Here is a 20,498-nt window from a genome sequence, read left to right as displayed (position 1 = left end):
CTTACAGTTCAACACTTTCCCACCGTGGTAAGAGCGATGAGACACTGTCGAATCTACTATACTAATACCTTGTGCTATCAGATCAGGTTGTCTAAATAACTAACTTTCCGGGTTAAATGCACTAAATGTTATTAATTTTCTTTTCGCAAAACTCAATAATGTTCAGCAAAGTCAGAATTAAAAAACAAATGTCCTCTACACAACAAATAAACAAAACACCATAAACAAATATTGAATATCTGAAGAAGTTGTACTATAAAACTTTTTAACGCCACGGTATTTGGCATTAAATAACCCCACAAAAATTGATATTCGGGAAATAAAAATAATCACAAACACTGCTAATAAGGTTCTGGTTAAAATCGAAGAATCAACATCAGGATTCATTGTCCTCTGGCCGTTTTTGCTTCCACTTTCCGGGATAAAAACTGCAATGATGCAGCTTAATAACTGCCACAAACGGAGAGTTCACGAAGAACAAACAATCTAGAGATTCGTGAGCTTCACTCAGAAGTACATACCGCATGAACAAGAACACAATCACTAAAGAATATCTGCTTGAGGTTTTGGATTTTTAAAGAGTATTAGATTGATTCATGTTTAGCAACATTTTTAATGGCATCTTTGTGTAAATAAATTAATATCCAAAATGTCTTGTCAAATTAACTCGTAGGCTTAGGTGCAAACTAATTTCCCCATCATATAAATTTGATCACGTTTTATTGTCTTCATAATTCATTGCGTCTTTATTTCTAAATAGAACAAAAAATTCTTAATTCTGACAACAATTTATTTCAAGAAAACTGTACGTGAACAACATGAAGACGGATTTGTAAATTTACAACGTATTTTATACAATATATTTTATACAATATATTTTATACAATATATTTTATACAATATAAGAACTGAAGTTTCCGTCTATAATCAAGTTTTAAATGAAACTCCATAGATGTATTTTTAGTCATACAAATATATTTACTACATTAAGAGAAAACAATAAAAAAATTCCAAAAGGTTTTATCACATATACTAACATATCAAACGGAAAAAGCAACACGTTTTATATATCGAAAACTCTAAGAATTAATACATTTCTCATTATCCATTGAAACATTAAATAGAAATTAATGGGTTCGATCTTTCTCTTGATTGATATATATATATATATATATATATATATATATATATACATATATAATTTACTATAATAATTATTAAATACCTACAGACATTAGTGTTTCATCCTTTGAGAATCAGCAGTATAGGGTGTCACGATTAATACCAGTCGATAGATCCGAACCCGGCGACAGAAGCCATCTCATTCGAAAGGACCCAATCCATTTGACAACCGTTAACTTTGAGAAATATTGCTTAAATTTAAAAATTCATTCTTAAATGTTTTTTCACTTCTGTCAGAGTGATCTAATCATTATATCATGATCTGCACATAAGAGCTAAATTGACCGACTTTATTTCAACTGAAAGTATTCAACGATAAGAAACGTGTTTCTTAAAGGGACTGAGAAAATTATTTACTATAATAATTATTAAATACCTACAAACACGAGTATTTCATCCTTTCGGGAATCATATATATATATATATATATATATATATATATATATATATATATATGAATGAATAAAAAGCACCGGAACACAAAATATTTTTTTTTAGTTCTACTTAATCTAGCAGGCGCTTTCGTTTTGCGAGAACATAATATCTATTAAATGTTTTATGTATTTGGATGTTTTAAATTTTTATCTCGATTTTTTATTCATTATCCGTAAATGACACTTATTTAAAAGCTGTTCCTCATTTTATTCTATACACGTTTGTGTTTCCATCATATTTAACAATTTTGCCACTGAAAAAAGTTATTTAGCACTCCGTTTTGACATTTTAGAATTCTATTAATTTATAAGACATTATATACAGTGAGATTGTTGTATAGTTGAAGTAGGAGCAGAGACACATACGAAAAGGGAACCAAATCGCTATATGTCGTGTAGTGGAGGTTTCATATTGAAGAGATTACTGGGTCTGTGATAAAGACTTAGAGAACATCACCCTTAACTAAATTACCCCCATCCATTCACCCAAATTCCTATTTGCGCACTGAATTCTAACTATGGCCCACATTTCTGTGATTTTCTCTTTTTTTTCATCAGAGCGTCCAAGATTACAGCAGAGATATTTTGCATTTATACATATCTAAAAAGATATAAGGTTATATTTTTTCTTACGTACTTACGGTATATTTTACTTTTTCTCCCTTCTTAATGCTATAGGTGATTTTCTCGTGATAATGACTCTTATATTCCTTTGGTACTCTAAAGAATTCTCGTATCCTTCAACGCCTGTCTTTTTTTAATTTATTGTGCCTAGACTTATAATTCTGCTTGGTGCCGTCATGTGCAGCATGCTTTACAAGCAAATAATATCGCAGGACCCATCTATATTTTCTTAACAGGAACATCCCTAATGCTGTTTCCTGGCAAGCTACACTTCTTGCGAAAAATGTTTATGGCCATCAAAAAAGCAAAAATCAAAAAGAAAAATTCTCGTTTTTGGCTTATCACATCCAAAACCTCTCAAAATACCCCTTTACGTAATTTTCTATTGTCCCTTCTCTAAAATTCTAACTAAAATTCTAGGCAAACCATCTGTCTCAATTAACATCTTGTTTTTATTTTTCCTATTTTAATTTATTTACTTATGACTTTGAATTCCTGACTTTAAATACGATAAGATTATACATACATTTAACACAATTTACAATATTTGTTTAACATCATATAACATTCAAACAAATACATTATACATTTAACTATAATACACAGCTATGACTTATTTCAATAATTTTTTCTGTAACAACACCAAAATCTCTCAAAAAAATTGTCCCTTTTTTCCAAAATAAAAAACAACAAAAAACACATGGACAGCTGAAAAGTTCAGCGAAAACAAAAATGCCCTTTTCACAAAAAAATATTTCCTCATGCTGTTATAAAGTGCGAGACTGGCTCTTGTGAAACTTCTTGTTTAATTGACAGTTATGAAAAACAATTGTCAACAATTCCAACTTTGACACATTGATCTAAATTTCACAATAATAAATGACACCAATTTCTCTACTTGTGTGTATGTGCGTATTTTTAAAACAAAACAATTCATTTATCAATGAATTACGCGTGGTGACTTGTTTTTATAACCGTTTCCTCATTCATCTCTACGACTGTTCTTCGTTTTTCTTTTGCAGCATAGCATCTCTTTTTTTTAAGTACATTTTTTTCATGTGTAAGCATGTGATTCTTTTCCTTTTCTTTTGATATTGTGTGTGATAAATGGTCTAGCATTTTTTCGTACCTTTCTAAATAGATATTCGTGTGTGGGTGTTTTTATTATTGCTATTGTTCTTTTTTGCGGTATATCGACATCTTTTTCATGTGAGTGTGCATGCTTTATTTTTTTCATTGTGTATGTGTGCATTTCGTCTAGCTTGTTTCCGTGGTATACGCGAGATGTTCTTTTCCACACCCTTGCCTGAGTGCACTGCAAAACGAGCACCAAATTGATGAATGTTGTGTCGTGGGGGTTCATATTTAAGATGACAGAGGTTCATATTAGGAGAATACATATAACGGATATAACGATAGTGATGAGGGAGACGGAGATGCTTATACATATTACGGTTCTGGGGATGCTTGGGACTTCATATATATACTGAGGGTGATAGGTGATAAATGCACAGTTTTTATATTTCTCATAAGATATATAGAGAGGAGGAGAGATACATATTTTGGAAAGGTTACGTAATGTTCATGATAAGATAATTAACACATTACCTTTTGATTTGTGTAATGACAACACGAAGACAAGAGTTACAAATATCGATGGTGATTCTTTATTTCATTGGACCGGTCGAATGATGATGACGTCGGCAATTCACATTTGGGATCTACATAGTTAAGCCTCTACCCTTCGCTTCCAAAGGGCAGCTGACCACTGACTGCCAACTGATTGACTTTCCTGATCTCTGCTAACTAGCAGACTCCCCTGAGCTGACTAATTCCAGCTCCTATATTGAGAATCCCCCTTTTTCTATGGCGTTAGAAGTGTGTTTCCCAAACTTGACCAATTCACGTGGCTATGGACACGTTTTTCCAAATACGCTTTTGACAACAAAAATAATTTTCAACACATACTCTAACCTATTTTCTTAACAATGTATTTTTAATTTGTGTTGCTCATTCATTTTAGCTGACATTTTTCTTTTTCAGTTTTTTAAAAGAATGAACAATCAATTCTTTTTTGGAATATAAACAATATCTAACTATTTATAATAGAATTTAACAATAGACCTTTTTAACATTCCGATTTCTAACATTCTATTTCTTAACCTTGCTTACAAGTTTTGAGTTTCGGATTATACTAATCTCATTTTCATTTATCTAATGTTCTTATTTACATGGAAACCAGACAGCCTTTTTCCTGGTACATACATATATATATATATATATATATATATATATATGTATATATATATATAGCGACCGAATAAAAACCTATTTATATACTACTTATACTAAAAAAAAAAACGATGACTACTTGGTCACCAACATTCAAAGACAATAATGCCTGTTAACTGATATATGTCGTCACGGTTAGGTAGCTGATAGTAGGCAATATACCAAACGTCCGCTGGTCGCGCTTCTGAGATAGTCTTTCTGGTTGATTTATTAAAAATATATTTCGTTATTCTGTCCTATAAGGGCTAGTTTTTCTGCTATGATATAACCCCTCTGAAGGAAGCCGATAGCTACAATAAAACATAAATAAGAGAAACAATATTCTTATGATTCTTATGTAACTTTAAAGCAATATTCATAAAATCACACCAAAAAATCATAATTAAAGCTTGAAACTAAAAACAAATGGTAAGCATAGATATTGACGTTTTATTGATCTTCTAGAATGGGAGGCTCCGACACCATCACGGTTGCTTAGACCAACAGAATGTAAGAGCATAAGTTATGTTTTCCTTTGGTAACGCACACTGACGGGAACACACTCACACAAAGACCCATGTAAATGTAAACAAAGTAACGGACATGAAATAAATAAAAAAAAATAAAAATGTAAATATATTCTAAGTTTACCGAATATCTATATATATTTAATTTTATCAGGAGAAGTTGCAGTTTGTATATAATTTAAATATTTCCGATAGCAAAGTATTTAAAAACAGATATGTTGCTTTTTGATATTTTCTCCGTAGAATCTGTTTTTTTGTAATGTTTATTTACACGTATAATAATGATTATGATAGCCACTCATTTAGCCTGAAAATGTTATTACATACATACGTGTCAAAGGCAAAATAGTCATTTTTTTAATTACATGGAAACTTTTTCGTGTTTTTACTTATTTTAAATTAAAAAAAAAATTTTCAGAAATAAAAGTGATAGACAATATAGTTTAAAACATTTTAGTTCAAAATTATATATGTATATAATTGATTTTTGAATAAGATGTACATTTATTATTTTGGTGTAAAAATAATGTCGTTTATCGACGTAAACTTCAAAAGATCATAACTCCTATCATAATAAACCTTATTAACCGATATGTGAATCATTAGAATTGACACATTTTTGTCAACCAGAAACAAGTTTATTTATCCCATTAGCATAGAAACCTGAAGTTCTGGAAACGATGAAGTTATTGAAGGCCGATTCGGCATCATCTCAGTTTTTTCGCAGGAAGTTGAGGAGATGCTTACAAAAGTGATAATCGGTGGCTAAGAGGTCCAGTGAATATGGTGGATATGGTGGATATGGTGGATGAGGCAGAGTCTCGTAGCTCAATTCCTTCAACTTCTGCAGGGTCAATTGAACAACATGCAGGAGAGCGTTGTCATGGAGGAGAATTAGTCCCTTGATATGGAATAATCTCGGGCACATACATAGGGGCTTCTGGTGCATTTCGTTAATTTGTCGGCAGTACTTCTCAACCGTAATCATTTTACCCATATTCAAGAAGCTGTGATAGATGAGACCAACCGCAAACCACCAAAGAGTTACCATAACCTTTTCTGGTGCAATTTCAGGTTCGGGATATGTTGTGGAGCTTCTCCGACATCCAACCACTGTGTCGAACGTCGCCGGTTGTCGTAAAGAATCCATTTCTACTCACAATTCACAATCAGCTCGACAAAAGGATCCTTTTTGTTGCTCAGACAGAGCATAGAAGCCACCTCGAAACGACGATATTTTTATTATCGTTCAATTCATGAGGAAACCACTTATCCAACTTTTTTGATTTCCCTATTTGCTTTAAATAGCGAACGACTGTGGATTGGTCAACCTCGAGTTCAACAGCAACTTCTCGCGTGGTTTTGCGAGGATCGGCTTCAGTTAAGGTTTTCAAATGTTTGTTATTAACCGCAACCGTCTTAATCTTCCAGAAATGCATTGAACTACCGTTGTGCGATATGTTCGTTAGTGATTCCTGGGCCAAACGGCAGCTTTTCGGCCTAGTTTTAACTGGAACAAGAAAATCATGCGGATTGAAATTTTGTCCATGCTGCGAAAAGTCTGCATGAAATGAACAAAGAGATTGAGTACGGTATAGAATAACATGATTAGAGAGAGCGAAAAACGCGCTTCAAAATGATATATATATATATATAATATATATTGTTGTGGTGACAACCACTTATTTGCATATGCGAATAGCATAACACTATAAATGGCAAGCCTAGGTTGGCCTTAATGTGTCTTACTCAAATGCCACCAGAAGTGACGCCGAAGAGCGTACATGTCCTCCCACCAAGACTCTCTGACTCGACACCGTCATTTGTACATATTGTAAATATACCTTTTCTTTAATACACTTATTATTGCGTTATCTTGTTGTTTGCGTCTTCATTGTATTTCCTTACTAATTATTGTCCAACCTTGCAACCACAACAGTTGGCGACGAGATATGAAGCGTCAAATATAACAGTTTGACGAAGAACTATTTAAAAAAAAAAGTACAACGCAAAGGTTGACCATTTTTTTAAGGAATGCAAAGTGTTGACGAGAAAAAGGAATTTACGCTAAAGAGAAGTTTCAACTCAAGTGAAAAAAAAAAACTCTAACGTGGCAAAAGCGACAATTTACGCCGTTTTCTGGGAATCCGACTTGCAAACGAATGCAAAAGTGAATTTTTGTTTGTCGCTACACGACAAATCTTACTAAAGGACCAACTTGCAAACGAAAAGCGAACTTTGTTCTGTCGCAAAAACGACAGGTCAGACCCGGATTACGAAAAGCAAGGAAGTAACCTACGAAAAAAGTTCACCAGTGGATTCTAATTACTGTTCTCCGTAAACAAAACAACAACTAAAGGACTTTTTAATTAATGTTTTGTTTGACGTCGGTACTAAAAGGAAATACCACAGCTAAAACTAAAATTCAAGGAAAGGATTTTTTTTCTTGAAGTTGTCACTGAATAACGGATAATACAGTAAAACGTCACGGAAAAAAGGTAATCTCAATTTAAGAGGTATTTTAATTACTAAAATACTAGAGAAAAAAAACTCAAAGAACTAAATGTACTGCATACATTTATTCAATTGTGACTCGATTAAAAAAAAAAAACTTTTATTTTGTGGAAAGAGTTACTTATTAGTAAGTGCCTAAAAACGGAAAGTCAATTCCATTTCGTGATTCCAGATAAACCTGTTTTATTTTTTTTTTTTTGCAGCGTGACTCGCAAAAAGAATATATTATTGCAAGCAGCGATATTATTATTGAAAACAGGAGCTTACAGCAATTTGCTTTTTTGTTGTAACCCAAACCGGTGTATATGGTACATGGTTCAATATTTTTTTAACTACACACTAAAAAAAAAACATGGAAGACTTATCAAAAATGTTCATGCAATTTTTACAAGCACAGACTGAGCGGGATGAACGCAGACAAGCTACACAAAACGAGCTTTTGCAAACACAAATACAGGCACAGGCTGACCGCGAGGAAAAGAGAGAGGACAGATTATTGAAATGGCAGCAGGAACAAGAAGAAAAGCAGAAAATGGCGCAATTAAAGCAGAAAAACCTGCAATTGGAACAGGAAGAATGGCATAAGAAACTACAATTGGAATATGAAGAAAGACAAGAGGAACGTTTTGCTAAAACACTGGAACTACTAAAGAGTAATCGAGAAAATGTCGATAGTGTTAATTTCTCCCATACAACTATTTTTAATAGCATGGACACATTTCATTATGTGCCTGAGGAAGAGAAGAATTTTGAAGCATACTACACAAGATACGAGGATGTTTTTCAACTGGACTGTAAAAATTGGCCAAATAGTCAGAAAGTGAGCCTCTTACTCAGAAAATTGGGTACATCAGAACACAGCAAATTCGTAGATTACATATTACCTAAAAAAACTGTGGAATTAGAGTTAATGGAAGCTGTAAAATTACTAAAAGAATTATTTAATCCAAATATATCTCTTTTTCATAAAAGATGGCTGTGCATGAATCTAAGAAAGATGGACAACCAAGATTATTTGACATACGCATCAGTTGTCAATAAAAACTGCGTTAATTTTAAGCTTGCAGAACTAACGGTAGAAGATTTTAAATGTCTAATCTTCGCTCAAGGGTTAGTTTCCACGAAAAATGCAGAAATACGTAGACGAGTGTTGTCTAAGCTGGAATCTGAGCAAGATTTAACCCTCCAGAAACTAGCAGATGGCTGTGAAAGGCCCATTACACTAAAAAAGGATTAAAAAAAATATAGAACAATCCAGAGTGGCATATGTAAGAAAAGTTAGAAAACCATACGCACCAACCAAGAACTTTACAAAGAAAAGAAATGGAACGGGATATTCCAAAGATAATGACCATAAATATAGTACACAATATAACAAGCCTCTTCCTAGATATAACTGTAAGAGATGTGCAGAAAAGCATTGGGAATCAGATTGTCCTTATAAGAAGAAAAATGCTACATTTGTAAGAAGGTGGGACACAAAAGCGATTGCTGCAGATATAAAGATTACACAAGAAAGAGAGTACACCAAACAAAATCAAATACAAAATTAGACAAAGATCGGCGAAAATACGTAAAAGTGGAAATATTTAAAACATCAATAAAGTTACAACTCGACTCCGGCTCCGATGTTTCTATAATAAACCTGAATACGTGGAAAAGGTTGGGAAAACCGGCCATGATGAAACTAGTAAAGCAGCCCGGACGGTAACTGGTTGGTGGTATAAAATTTGAAGGAGAAGTTGTCCTCCCGATAAAATTGAAAGGGATTTCGAAGAAATTAAAAATATTCGTACTAAAAAATAGTGAAAATCTGTTTGGAATAGATATAATTGAGAAATTCGGACTATGGGATAAGCCAATCAATACATTCTGTAAAAAATTAGAATGTTCTTCTCCAACAACAGTAAATATAAAAGACGATTTAAAAAAATTATTTCCTGAGGCATTCACGACTAACTTAGGTCGCTGCAATAAATTCAAGGCCTCGTTTGAACTTAAAGAAAACGCCAGCCCAATTTTTAGAAAAAAGCGAAATGTTCCGTTCGCTGGATTGGAAAAGATTGATAAAGAATTAAATAGATTGGAACAGACGGGAATTCTATCAAAAATAGAACACAGCGAGTGAGCATCCCCCACCGTATACGTAAAGAAAAAGATATTGAAATCTGTGTGACTTCAAATCTTGGGAGGGGGGTGTTGTGGTGGCAACCACTTATTTGCATATGCGAATAACATAACACTATAAATGGCAAGCCTAGGTTGGCCTTGGTGTGTCTTACTCAAATGCCACCAGAAGTGACACCGAAGAGCGTACATGTCCTCCCACCAAGACTCTCTGACTCGACACCGTCATTTGTACATATTGTAAATATACCTTTTCTTTAATACACTTATTATTGCGTTATCTTGTTGTTTGCGTCTTCATTGTATTTCCTTACTAATTATTGTCCAACCTTGCAACCACAACATATATAATATTCTAAAACCTTGAATCTTAATTGTTTTAAAAAGGCTGAAGAAAATGAAATCAAAGGAAATTTAGACCGTTTTCATTATTGTATATCAAGCAAAATCTTATTATATACATGTTTTTGGATACCTCAATATCTATTAGAGCTTGAACAGGGATCAACATATGACATCCCCGACGATTTGATTTAGCTGTCTTTACCTGCCGTGTAGCTTGAAAATTAATATTTTAAAATCATATAGTACTAAACTCCCGATCTAAAAAAAAGAAAATACTAGTTATTGTATTATAATGAACAAATCAACTTCAATAAAAAGGTGAAACCACGAATTATCCTTATTGGTGAAAAATACATGATATGCATATTTGGTTAGAGTATTTCCTAAAATACTTGATTAATAAAATTGTTTATAACTTAATAAAAATATGCCTTACGAAAATGTAATCGTAAAGTTTAGCATGACAAAACGACAAAACTTTTGTAGCTATGTTTATATAACAACGGTAAATATATCATGACATTTTTCATGACAGAAAGAAACCAATGAACAGAGACTAATATCAATATATTAAGTCACATTGGTCTTCTGAGATATATAATAATTCAAATAACATTAATAGTTCAAAAATAGAAATAAGTATTTTGCAACAGAAATAAAAACGCCGTTTTTATTTTTACTTGATGGTTAAAAGAAAATAGAGTTTAATATCTAAAAAACATTATTCCCAGTAAATATTAAAAATTGTTAATTGCAAATTAGATATTCTTTCTTAAATAATGACCCACAATGTATTTCTACACATCAAATAAATGCTATGCTACATACAAGTAAACAGACTTGATGTTTCCCGGGAATAAAGGTTGTCCGACTGTGCTATCAAATAAAAATAAAAATTGAAAATAGAGATTAATATTTAAACGTAAAAAAACTGCAAATGGTAAAGCATAGTATACTATATTATATAATTTAGTCGAGCAGAACTATATATTACTTTTCTAGAATGGCATTTTGCTGCTTCTTTTATTTTAAAAAAATGGCTGTTATAAATTTCAATTTTTCGCTTTAAATATATAAAAAGAAATATCGAAATTTTATTTTATGACATAACACTATGCAAAGAGGCACAATATTATGGTTTAAACGTATTGTCGTCATTTATATTAAAAGTATAAATTTACTAATCTGTAAGACGCTTATAAAAATTTGAAAACAATAAAAATAGAAAAATACCACATTATTGATTTTATTACTAGGTTTAATTTGTTGAAAACAAGACACATTTTTGTCTTTTGTTTAGCACTTGTGATTTGATTTTTTTTCAGACAAAGTATCAAAAGATATAATCAAAGTTTTATTTAATTAACAGTATCTGAACAATTTAATTGCAAAATGATCGCACATTTTCCAATCTAACGCATTGATATTCATTGAAACAAACACCAAAGAACGTTGGCAACCTATTTTAAGATGCCGTTAGCCCTCGCACATTTACTATTTCTAGCTTTTTTCGACCATTGAAAATCTTAATCCTTCGAATTTTGCACACAAATAGAATGAACGCAATATAAAAGAACGCACTGAATCAGTCGTGTAGCAAATCTTGTTACACCTTTTATACGAAATCATTAAAACAGACAAGAACCGTGTTTTTAAACGTCTTCCCTTTATTTTTGTCCATTTTTTCATACAGTTCCCAATATTCTACATTGATAACACCAAACAATATACAGCAAATTTGATCATAACTTTATTTTTTCTTAGCGTATTGTATTAAAAGATTAATTTTAGTTTGTATTTGATATGTTGAATACTCTAACACGTACGTAGAAAAATAGTGTGTCGAAATCTTATACGCACCATCTAATATAATAATATCATAAATATGATTTTAGTGGCGTTTGTTTCCTATACATTTGATAGCAAATAATACATGTAAGTATACCTAAGATTTTTAGATTGTGGTATGCTTTAAAAGTAAATTCTAGTCCAATTGTCGAAATTATTTGTAATTTATATTTAATGTTAGAAGTCACATATCACTCCCTCTTATTCAAATTCAAATTAAAAATTCAAATAAACCATAAAAACTTGAAGCATGAGACCTGTTTCCAGACTTAATGTGTTTGACATTTAATTACTCTGCAAGGGTTGGTATTCAGTAAAATAAATACACTCATATATTTTGTTAATAAGATTTTGGCTAAAATCAAAGAATCGCCATTATGATCCCTCGTCCTCTTGTCTTTTCTGAGTCCGTTTTCGGGGATAAAAACTGCAAAACTGCAACTCAATAACTGCCACAAATGAAGTGTTCACGCAGATCTAACAATCTACAGCTTCGTGAGCTTCATGCAGAAGTACATCTCGCTTAACATAAACAAACAAACAAGCACTAAAGAATATCTGCGTCAGGTTTAGGATTTTTAACGGAATATTAGAATTGTTTCATGTTTAGCAACATCTTTTAATAAGAATTTTGTGTTAATGCAATTAAAATCCAAAATGGCTTGTTAAATTATCTCGTCAGCTTGGGTGTCAAATAATTTTCAACGTCATACAAATTTAATCATGCTATTTTTGTCTTCATAATGTTTTGCAGCTACCCATTCTAAATAGATTAAATAAAAGAAATCTTAATTCTGTTAACGCTATATTTCAGGCAAAAAAGCACATGAACAACATTAAAGCCAGATTTGTAGAAATACTATGTATTTCGTACAACATACGAACGGAAGATTCTGTTTATGATCACGTTTAAAATGAAATGGTATTTGTGTACAACTATACAAATATACTTAATAAATAAAGATAATTTTATTTCTCTTCAGTTATTTTCCTTCCAAAAATACTTATTTCATTTAGAGCGCTTTTCCATTAGATATTTTTCATTAGCTAGAGAAACATTAACTTACAATGCGAGTATGAAAAGTAATATGGTTTTAATCAAAAGAAAAGTAAAATAACTGTTATTGTTAAAACTGGAAACAAAAAAGACAAGATATTCTAGTAAAAAATAAATGTATTACTTAAAATATTACTATATTAAGATATTTTTTCAAAATCAATTTAACATTATATAATTAATTCTTCATGCTGCAATATTTAAGTTATCAATGTATTATATTTTTTACCCGAACCGCTCTTCCTTTCCTTTCCAGTTTTAACAACTAGTCTTTTTTTTCTAAGTTTAATCTTAACTTTATTACTTTTCATGCACACATTTTTCTATGTAATTTATGATTTTTCTAGGCTTTGCTTTGTCAACAATCTATAAAAAAAGATTATTACCAACTTCTTAAATTGTTTAAATAAAAATATCAAGTAAAAGACGTAATTAAGTAAATAAATTGTTAGCAGTCAGTTTTGGCCGGTGAAACCAGGCGAAAGGTCGGTTAGTGATTGAATACTGCGGCGGTGATTTATCAGCGACAGAAAAACTGAGCGACGGATCGGGACAGCGGTAAACTATTAGCGACAATAGTAGCTGAATCGACGAAACTGTAACGAAAGGGCAACAATGCGAGCGCACACGAATGAAAGCATTCCAAAGAGGGCGAACAGATTGGGTTGTTATGGTAACAAACAGTCAATCAGAAAAAAATCGTTTCACTGTTCCTTACATATTCTTAGAACGTTTAAACGCCAGTAATGTTATTATAACTTTTGTTTTACTCAACGTAAACTGAATTCTTTTAAAAATTTAGCTGAGGTGACACATGAACTGTAAAATTGTTTTAAATTTGGTCGCAAAATAAGTGAGCCGTTAATCTTTAAAGCAGTTCTAAATGAGTAAAAGTAATACTTCACCTTATATTCCAACGCAGTTTTGTTTGAATGATAGAAATTATGGTGTTAAATTATATCGACTTTTCTTCCCTGAGTTGTTCAATATATATATATATATATATATATATATATATATATATATATATATATATATATATATATATACAGTTGTGCGCAAAAGTATTCGACCCCTACCAAAATTGTCTTATTTCTTTGAATGGATACTTCAATAATCTTTAAAAACTTCTTTAACGACTAAGTTCGAATAAACCGTATAGTTTTCAACAAAAAATAATTAAAAAGTAATTAGTGCTTGATAATATAAATAAATTTATTTACAAAAATAAAAAATATGGATGTTGCAAAAGTATTCGACCCCTTTTCATTAATACTTGTTTGAAGCTCCTTTGACCTTGATTACTGCAAGTAAACGTGTCCTATAACATCTAACAAGACTACTACATCTGTCCACTGGAATTTTAAGCCACTCTTCTTGACAGTACTGTTTTAATTCAATCAAATTTGATGGTTTTCTTTTATGTACCGCAACTTTTACATCATGCCATAAGTGCTCAATCGGATTTAGGTCTGGAGACTGGGAAGGCCATTCTAGAACTTTCACCTTATTATTCTTTAACCATGCCTTAGTGCTCTTTGAAGTGTGTTCAGGATTGTTGTCCTGTTGAAAGGTATACCTCCTTCCATGCCCCAACTGGTTCGCAGACGGAACAAGATTTTCTTTCAGTATGGACTGATATTTTACTGAATCCATTCTTCCATCGATTATGGTTAATCTTCCAGTTCCATTTATACTGAAACAGCCCCACACCATGATTGATCCACCTCCATGCTTAACGGTTGGAACGGTATTCTTCACATTATTAGCAGTATTTTCTTTTCGCCAAACATATCGTTGCTGGTTGCGTCCAAATAGTTCCACTTTCGTTTCGTCTGACCAAACTATATTATTCCAGTAATCAATAGGCATTCCTAGGAACTTTTTTGCAAAATTTAATCGAGCCTTTTGATGAGCTTTGGAAAGTAAGGGCTTCCTTCTGGCAATACGTCCATGCAATCCGGCACGATGTAATGCCCTACGAATAGTTGACAAGTGTACATCTGAGCCAGCATTCTTCAAATCGTTCTGCACGTCCTTTCGGTTAGATTTAGAGTCTATTGAAACTTGTCTAACAATTTTCCTAGCCCCACGTGTCGTAATTTTTCTTGGACGACCTGATCTTGGAAGACTTGATACAATCCCTTTTACTTTCCATTTTTTGATAATGGACATAATAGTCGACCGTGGTATAGAAAAACGTTTGGAATTTTTTTTATAACCTTCTCCAGACTGGTAGACATCGATTACTCTCTTTTTAATGTCTTCAGAGTACTCTTTGTTCTTTGTCATAGTTGCAGATTTGTTGACGTTGAAAAATATTTTTTTTTTACTTGAAACAATTATTCAATCATTCAATATGGCATTGAAGTTCAATTTGAACTGATTTTAGATTCAGTAGAGTCATAAATATTATTTATAGGAAATAAATACAAGGTCAGACTAAAATAATAAACTTAATGACGCTTTTATTTAAACTTTAAATTAAAGGGGTCGAATATTTTTGCAACAGCCATATTTATATTTTTTGTAAATAAATGGATATATATTATTAATTTCGAATTACTTTTCCTCATTTATTGTTGAAAAATATACAATTTATTCATAATTAGCCGTTAAAAGGCGTTATAAAGATTTTTGAAGTATAGTTTCAACGAAACAAGAAAATTTAGACAGGGGTCGAATATTTTTGCGCACAACTGTATATATATATATATGTACATATATATATATACACATATATATGCATATGTGTGTATATATATGTATATATATGTGTATATATATGCATATGTATATATATGTATATATATGTGTATATATATGTGTGTGTGTATATATATATATATATATATATATATATATGTATATTTTTTTAATTACATTTTCACACACAAACAAAGCACATTGCCACTTTAGTGTAGGGGGCAACTATCAGGGGCAGCAACTACTGGGGCACTATGTTGGGATTTGGGCAGCAAGATGTCGGTTCAGGTTGCACTTGAACTTCTGCATGTCAGTACAGTTAGGGAAGCAGGAGCTTGGAATGGAATTCCAGAGTCTAGTGGTTCTGGGGAAAAAACTACTGCAGTAGAAAGATCTTTTACATTTAGGGATCTCTACTGTGTGGGGGTGAGATTTAGCTGCCTGTCGGGTTTGTCGAGGGTGTCTACGTTGTGGGGGCACAAGTGTCTGCAGTTCGTCAGAGCATATATGTGTGTGTATATATATATGTGTTTATATATATGTGTGTGTATATGTATATATGTGTGCATATGTGTGTATATATGTATAAATATATGTGTATATATATACATATATATGTGTGTGTATGTGTGTGTGTATATGCGACTAAACTTGTTCTCCCACTTGCTTGCCTGGTGAGGAAGGTGGCTAGTCTCCCAGAAGGATAAAAGACATTATAAAAGGCGATGAACCCTCCTAGGGTCTACGGCCAACTAGCTCTGCATTTACTTATATGCGTGTGTATATATGCGCATGTGTGTATGCGTATGTACATATATATATATATATATATATATATATATATATATATATATATATAGCGTTTGAAATCCCAGAGTGGAGTTCAGACGAGCACCTGCCATGAAAATAACGATAAAACAAGGATAGGCTCGCAACGTCTCTTCTGTGGGAGAGAGGTTGCAGGGTAGAGAAAAGGGCACCCCCCACTAAGCCACGAAGTCTATTTTGTACTCTGTCAAGGCAGGATAGGCTGTTTTTAGCAGCTCCTGCCCAGATATGGCAACAGTATTCCATCCTTGGATGTACTTGGCTAGATAGAGAATTGCATCAGTAGTGAGATATCTTCTGGAGCGGTAGAAGGATCCAGCCATCTTTCCAGCGTCCTTGGCAACAGACTTGATGTACGTATTCCATTTCAGATCAGGAGTAAAGGTCAAACCCAGACGCTTGTCTAAACACGGGGCCTCTCCCAGACGAAAGCCACCCATCCCAATTGATGCCAGATGGGATCAGAGCGTTGATGATGTAAGGATAGGAGTTTGACTTTAGATGCATTAAAGGTAACCAGCCAAGTCTTTTCCCACTGAACCACGCGCTCGAGATCAGAGGAGAGAGAATCAGAGAGAACTTTGTCATTTACAGTCTTTGATGTGTTGCGGTAGATGGTCGTGTCATCAGCATAGATGTCAACGAATGATTTAAATATGTGTTTAGGGAGGTCATTGATGTAGATCAGGAAGAGAGTTGGGCCCAGGATTGACCCCTGTGTTAGCAGCTCCTGCCCAGATATGGCAACAGTATTCCATCCTTGGACGTACTTGGCTTTTATATAGATAGAGAATTGCAATATATATATATAGCGTTTGAAATCCCAGATTGGAGTTCAGACGAGCACCTGCCATGAAAATAACGATAAAACAAGGATATGCTCGCAACGTCTCTTCTGTGGGAGAGAGGTTGCAGGGTAGAGAAAAGGGCAACCACCACTAAGCCACGAAGTCTATTTTGTACTCTGTCAAGGCAGGATATAGTGTTTGAAATCCCAGGTTGGTGTCTGGCGCACAATATCTCACAGCATGGGCAGGTAGTGACTCTTAAGTCTGGTTGACAGTCTACCTAAGTGATGGAAAACTATTACAAATCCTGAGATGCAGCTGTTCATTAGTTCCATGCCATATTTTGCACCAGCTGATGTTATCGGCTGTTTCAAAAAGTAGGAACGGTTCTACACAAGCCATTACCACTTAAATCAAATCATTGTGTGGGTAGCCATGAGTTTGCTCACTCTGCTTTCTTACAACATCCAAAAAGGTAAGCAAAAAGTTCCATCAGGCGAAGTCCACTGGCGACGGGTACTGGTGGTGGAGGCAGCTGGAGGATACCACTGGAGGCCTTTGGTCGGTACTCTGCACAGATGACGGCGTAGTAGGTTATTGGCTGTTCTTGTGTAAAAATTTGTGAAGAATTGCAATATATGCGAGCCTATCCTTGTTTTATCTTTATTTTCATGGCAGGTGCTCGTCTGAACTCCAATCTCTGGTCCCACCTCGCCAATCTTTCACGAAAAACACCCGTCTAGCCGAATCCACTGTGAAAAATTTCCCCCCACTCTTTATCTGTGCCTAAATCAAAACGTGGATTCCATGAACAAAGCTTCTTTCTTAGAACTGCACGCCTGTGGAACTCTGTTCCGTCTGCCTGCTTCATACCTGACTACAACTTGGATGTGTTCAAGTCCAACGTTAACAAATTCCTAATGAACTGCCCCCTTAATTAAATACTTCATCAAATCTCCACACTAACGTAATGTACTTGCAATAACCTTATCCCTGAGTGGCTTCCGGGCCTTGATAAGTGGTGACCACTGTGTAAAAAAATGACTACTATTAATATATATATATATACATATATATATATATATATATACCAAACACTGTGACTGCTTGTAACGTTATTTGATAACATATTTTAATATTAATGAACTAGAATACGAGTTAGAAAGGTGGGTTTATTAGTGCCCTGGTGTCCTCTTTGCTTGATCTTTAAAACTAACGCATTCAGGTGAAAATGTTACCTACTTACGTCTTAACAGCAAATAAGTTTTTTTATTTATATGTATAAGTTTTCATTTTTTAACTAATTAAAAAAATATTTTTAATAAAGGTAGTGTACAAGACATTACTGTAAACAAGAACAAGATAACTTACTCTTAAATAATAAAATCAGATATAGACATATATATAGATATATATCAACATGAATAAACAAACAAAATTTGAACCGTGGCGGAAAGGAAAGTTGTATAAGAACAACAAAAATTACGTCAAATCCTCGGATAGTTTTTAGTAGGTTTTAGTGTTCTGGAAGTTTCTTTGTGAGGATTGGTGATGTATAAAGCCAACGCATTTTAGGTGAAAACATTATCTTCTTACATATTAAAAGTACGTTACGGTAGATTTCTACCTACTTGGAAATATTGTTTTGTGTTTTAACATATTTTAAAATATTTTTCTTTCAAATAAAAGATGTGTGCACAACATTACTATTCCCAAAAGCAATATCAGTTACTTGTAAAAAATAAAATCATGTTACGTTGTGGTGAGGTGTTTATATGTACGTTGTGTCTTGTATAGAATTCTATCCATATTAAAAAAAAACAGAATCTTAACCGGAACGCAATAAAAGGGCGTGCAAAAATCACGTAAAATTATTAAATAGGTGTAAGTAGTGGCCTACTTATGTAGATTGCACATCTATGAAACTAACGCATTTTGGGTAAAAAGATTATTACGCACTTTAATGTCAAAGGAAGGATAAGTAACTATTCTAGTTCCACGGATAAGTTTTGTATTTAACTTATTTTAAATTGTCCTTCCGACAAGTAAAAGTAGTTTACGACACTTGACTCTTACCAAAGGCAGGATATGTTACTCAAAAGTCACTCATATGAAAAATCAAACATCTAAACTGTGATGGAAAGGAATGGTAGTGCAGTAAAAAAAATCACGAAATCAAATAGTTCAGTGATTTGACGCTTCTTGGTAAAGATTAGTGATTGTTTAAACTAACGCCTTTCAGGTGAAAACTTTATTAGATACGTGTTAAAAGCAATATAACCTACTATTCTAATTACTTGGATAAGTTGTTGTCTTTTATCTTATGTTAAGTTTTCATTACAATAAAAATGAATAGATTACAAATTTTTTAAAGGTTTTAGTTAAATATTATACATTCGTATCATTAATTTAGTTTAATATTATATATTAGTATCAGTAATTGCTGAATGAATTGCAACAAAATTTACATAATATAAATGAATCCGACGTAGTTTTTTTATCCATTTTAATTAGTTTTGAATCGTAAAACTATCCATTTTAATTAGTTTTGAATTGTAACGTTTGTAAAATTTCATTTTGAAAATTCATACGTTTCAAATTAAATCTTGTACCTTAATTTTATAAATTTATAGAAATATTTACATGCCTTGAGAGAAATGTCCTAAATTGTATATATATATATATATATATATATATATATATATATATATATATATATATATATATATGTGAAACAGCGAAACAGTACTGTATGTGGATGACTATATATATATATATATATATATTATATATACTCCAAACACCTGGTATGATAGTGGGAAAACTAAAATTTGCTGCTATGGATTCAAATAATCTGAAATAAAAAGCAACAAAATGGAGACTTGATTCCCATCTTTTGGAAATAGAGGGACGATTATGAATATCTCCAGTATCACATAGTAAACTGAAATTTACTATATGTATTAAAATCAAAGGAGATTATATAACATATGAGCAATTTTTGGAATCAAGTCTCCTCTAGTTGGTCTGTCACATCATTTGAAATCATAGCAGCAAGTTTTAGTCTCCCCATGTGACAGTTAACAATAGATATTTAACAGATACATATATATATATATATGCATATGTATATATATCTGTTATATATCTATTGTTAACTGTCACAAATATCTTGAATGTGATCAAAGTCGCAAGGGCTTTGTTTAGCTGTCTTTACCTGACGTATTGCTTGGAAATTAATACTTTC

At 32.6% G+C, this 20,498-nt stretch overlaps 1 protein-coding gene across 4 annotated transcripts in view; it reads right to left on the bottom strand.

Annotated features, from left to right (window-relative positions):
* LOC145254609 (uncharacterized) overlaps positions 1-20,498 on the bottom strand; it is a 1,148,515-nt gene that overhangs the window by 1,019,001 nt on the left and 109,016 nt on the right. The window lies entirely within an intron of this gene.

This window comes from Euprymna scolopes, chromosome 30 (genome assembly GCF_053919585.1).
Source record: "Euprymna scolopes isolate OS-2025 chromosome 30, ASM5391958v1, whole genome shotgun sequence".
NCBI classification, from domain to species: domain Eukaryota; kingdom Metazoa; phylum Mollusca; class Cephalopoda; order Sepiida; family Sepiolidae; genus Euprymna; species Euprymna scolopes.
The sequence above is the reverse complement of the archived record's forward strand: the minus strand, read 5'-3'. Positions and strand labels throughout refer to the sequence as shown.